Source organism: Triticum aestivum, chromosome 4A (genome assembly GCF_018294505.1).
Source record: "Triticum aestivum cultivar Chinese Spring chromosome 4A, IWGSC CS RefSeq v2.1, whole genome shotgun sequence".
Classification (NCBI taxonomy): domain Eukaryota; kingdom Viridiplantae; phylum Streptophyta; class Magnoliopsida; order Poales; family Poaceae; genus Triticum; species Triticum aestivum.
In genome coordinates this window covers 706053628-706058552 of record NC_057803.1, presented here as the reverse complement: position 1 = coordinate 706058552, position 4925 = coordinate 706053628, and positions in this window count along the sequence as shown.

Sequence of the window (4925 nt, the reverse complement as noted above, 5' to 3'; positions counted from 1 at the left end):
CAGCCGCTCCAGATTGTGGCCGTCTTAGAGCAGACGCCACCTCTCAGTGCCAACACCATTGAAGCGGCGCGCCAGCTGAGGACGCCGCCCACTGCATGCACAGTTGAGCACATGTTCACGCCGCATTCAAATGTCTCCATACTGCTTGCCTTCCTCCATTAAACCCGCGCGTCTGCGAAGATACCTACTTCGGCCACACATACGTTCGCGAGGCCGCCGACATTAAACACAACGCCGGCTGGCTCCTCGCGTAGGAAGAACCGCACCACACCTCTGATCCCCTATTCCTCTTTGAACAAATTTGTGCATGGCATCCTGCGAGCAGGAAGAAGAGATGCCTGGCACAAAAGCCAGTTGGGTGGCCCTTCGAGTCCGCCGGTCATGAGTCAGGTAACTGTCTATTCCACCTCCATCGACGCTGCAGGCCAGCTTGCGGAGGCTGAAGCTCCAAGCCGGTGCGTCGTTCGACTCGCCGAGGAGTGGCGAGTTGCTCCAGGCCGGCACAGGGGGGAGGGTGGCGAGGACACAACGGCATGAGCATCCTGGTTGGTGTGGACGATGTCGTACCGTGCATCCTATATCACATGTGCACACACCATGTAAAAAATCATGATTTGTCACGCTCCGAGTGTTCAGAAATAATCATGCAACACGAGACCCGCAGAACGTTTACTACGGTGACATCACCGTCCGTGTTGGGGCCTCACCCCGGAGCCATGTGCTGCCTCTTCAGACATGCAACCACACCATAAGGCTTGTATGAGGACCCGGTGCGACACTCCGGTGGCATTGCTACCCCCAAGGCCCCGTCCCGCCTAAGCCTAGAGCAGTTGACCAGGAGATCGAACCCTTTGCCTTACACCGGACGGGCTTTCACCAATGGATGTTTTCACCCGGTTATGATAGGTCGGACCACAAGAACACTTCGAAACAAGGTCTGGGCCAAACCTGCCACAAGATTCCCTCTGTGTTGACCCGACGCGGCCGTTTCCCCCCTCCAAGTGCTGGCGACGGTGCAACCCGTGAAGGAGGTCACACTCCGGAGCGGAGTGTCGGGTGTTTCCAACTCCCACCACCCTTCCAGACGTGTAAGACGGACCGATACAAGATCTTGCGGCATAGCTAGCCCCACTAGGCCGCCGTCCACAACCGTAGACACACGAAGAGCAATCCGCGTAGAGGGAATTGTTGAGATACTTATGCATCACAAAAAACTATGAAAAATTACTACACATCCTATATCACATGTTCACATGCCGTGTAAAAAAATCATGTTTTATCACGCTCCTATTGTTTAGAAATACTAATTGAACACGAGAACCGAACAACATTTACTACGGTGTCATCGCGGTCCATGAGGGGGGCCTCACCATGGAGCCGCGTGTTGCCTCTTCAGACATACCACTACACCTTAAGGCATGTACAAGGACACAGTGCGACGCTCCATTGGCAGTGCTACCCCCCCCCACCCCCACCCCCATCCAAGGCCCCCGTCCCGCCTAACCTGGAGTAGTTGACCAGGAGATCTAACCTTTTGACTTTCGATGGACGGGCTTTGACCAATGGATCTTGTCACCCGGTTGTGATAAGTCGGCCCATAGGAACACTTCATAACAAGGTCCGGGCCAAATCCATAGCAAGATTCCCTCAGTGTCCACCTGACGCGTTCGTTTCCCCACTCCATGAGCCGGCGGCGGCGCAGTCCGTGAAGGGGATCACACTCCAGAGCGGCATGCCAGGTGTTTGTAGTTCCCACCAATCTTCCAGACATGTATGATGGCCCGACGCAGGATCTGGCGGCATAGCTAGCCCCCAAAGGCTGCCGGCCAGAACCATAGACACGCGACGAGCAATCAGCGAAGAGAGAATTTTTGAGATATTCTGCGTCACAAAAAACTATGAAAACTTACCAAGCATCCTATATCACATGTGCTCTCGTAGTGTAAAAAAATCATGATTTTATCACGCTCCGAGTGTTCAGAAATATACATGCAACAAGAGAACCGCACAACGTTTATTACGATGTCATCGCCGTCCGTGAGAGGGGCCTCACCCCGGAGCGGCGTGCTGCCTCTTCAGACATGCCACCACACCTTAAGGCATGTATGAGGACCTGGTGCGACACTCCGGTGGCATTGCTACCCCCAAGGCCCCCGTCCCGCCTAACCCTAGAGCAGTTGACCAGCAGATCTAACCCTTTGACTTTCACGGGATGGGTTTTGACCAATGTATCTTTTCACCTGGTTATGATAGGCCGGCCCATAGGAACACTTCAGATGGCCAAGGATTGAAAAATATATAAAAAGTGAAAAAGGTGTTTTATGTAAATATGAAGCAAACATCATTTTTAGTTTATTAAAATTTCAAACATAGTATAGCAACTGAATCATTTCAAGATTCTGATAAAAAACGACATAAAATTGGTTGAAACCAATGCAAGTATCTAATAGTTGTGATTATAACAAAGTACAAGGACCTATATGCAAAAGTACATGAGGTCACATTCCTAATATACTGAAAAACAAAAACATAATGGATATTCATAATCCATGGAAAATTCTACCACAAATCTATATATAATTTTTTTATGCTAAGTATAGACAAGTCAGATTCAAATTAATCAAATTTAACTTCCCAAAAATTCAAACAAAAAAAGATAATATATATGCCTACGGCAAGGATGTCGGCATATTGTGCCATGTGGCTCCCGCTGCGCCAAGATAGCATATAATATATGTGGCGACGGCCTCCCGTCCGTGCCGTCGGCGTGCCGTCGGCCTGCCGTCTGAGTCTGGGTTGGCAGGCCCACAGATATGCCAACGGCCTAATTATACCGACGGCTGCCATCGGCATAGATGGAGATGCGCCGACGGCCGAAGTATGCCTACGGTTGTCGTTGACATAGAAGGCTATATAGCGAAGGCTTATCTGTGCCTACGACCTCCTCTAGGCCGTCGGCATATATCGGTCGAAGCTGACGGCCCCGACAAAATGCCGTCGGCGTTGGCCTTTATTCCGGTAGTGCCGGGCCGCCTCCACGCAAAACACCTGTATTTGGCCCTCACGTCTCTGGTAACACTATAGTCACCAAGTTGGGCCTCACGCCACGGGCCTAGGGCCTAGGCCTGGGTTCTGTCCGCGCCCCTGCTCGAGAGTGATCAAGCACACAATTAGACGTTAAACAAATTCTAGCACACTTTGCTCTGATGAGTTTCTTTGGTCTTAATTTCACTTCACAGACCAGATGTACATGCGAAACTTGTTCTCATTACGGACGTCCTACTTGCATTATGGTAATGGTTGACCAGTGGTGCATTCTAAACTAAGAGGTTTGGTCTCTGGCTCATGACAGTGTGCATCCATCTGCTTGAATTCAACTACTACTTACCCAGGGTACGTGTGATAAGCAACGGCAGCTCCTGGTTAACCATGCACATTGGCCAGGAGCTTAATTAATTTCTTGGGCGTGTAAATCTGGACAATAACAACTGTTGTTGCCCGGCTTAAAAAAAAAACTGTTGTTGCCTTAGACCCTTAGTGCCCACATCAGCAGTGCCCTGCAGCATAACATGTATGATCCTTCATGCCCTTGTTGCATTATGGTCAACTGCTCATGCTTGTTACTGTTACTTCACAAGTCATGAGTTGCACAATTGTGCAACATCACACTTACTGTGTGATTTATTTAAAAAGAGTTTTGGGCGTCGCTAATTCTGACCTGTTATATATAGGCCAATTACTATATATACGATTGTGTTCAATTCACTCGCCTTCCAATCATTGTAATACCAGGAGGTGTTGAACAAGATCGGATGCTTCAATTTTGATGTGCCTCCTTGAAGTGCCGAGACATTAGAAGAAACCGAAAGAAGGTGTGGACCATCCTCTTGATCTCTACCCGAGTGGTCCGCGTATCACAAAAATTTGACTGTAAAACACAATGCTAGCAACCAGAGTAGCAATAGACCAATTCGACAGGTGCTGCATAGATGCACTTATTGGCAGGAGCTGGAGCTCGATGGGTTGTAACTGGCACATAAAGTTTCAGTAATGATCGACCGGAATAAGGGCTTCTGATTGATTCGTAAAACATGTGTCTAGAATTGAAAAAGAGGCAACCCATCTGGGAGGAATGAAGGTGGCTATGTGGTTGTTTCAATTATGATGAATTTTGTTGATCTTAATTTCACTTTACTAACCATGTGTGCATCCCATGATTTGTTCTCATCACGGACGTACTGCTTGGTTTTGGTCTCTCAGCGACTGTGGCGAGATGAAGCTTGTGGAAGATAGTTTGTTCGCAGATCTGGTTTTTTGGGTCTGTCCTTTTTTAGTATGTTTGTCTAGGTAGCGTTGTCCTGGGTGCGGTCAATGTGGCTATGCGTTTCGACACGTCGGCATTGTTTCAACCAAGGTTGCCTTTCTCGGCCTCATCGTGGTGATTGTGAGATTTGTGTTCGCCAAGTCAGTTTGGCTGGACCTGGGTTGCTCTACAAGACCTATTCGCTTTTTTCTTCTCCGGGCCGGTGATTTGTTACACAGATTGTGATTGTTCTATATAGATCGACGACTTCCCGGCCACTACTTATCCAAGGCCGTGGATTTTAACAAATTTGCTCCGCTCTGATGGTGGCCCGGAGGCGGCAGTGGGTTTTGCTGGGCGCGCCACCGGTGGATGCAAAAGGAACAAACTTCAGCAGTATCAAGAATTAAAAATAATAATCAATTTAGGTATGAGTGTTTTTGGTAGGGCTTGCACTACTTAATATATGGCATTTGGCCATTTTGCAATAGTAAAAAAGGATTTTAGGCATTTCAGTGCATGCTTCTGATCCTCTGTTGTGCATGCATGAATACATTTGAAGTCCACCCGTACAAATTTTGTACAGTGGTCGAGATTTGATGAACCATGAACGCCTAGTGGT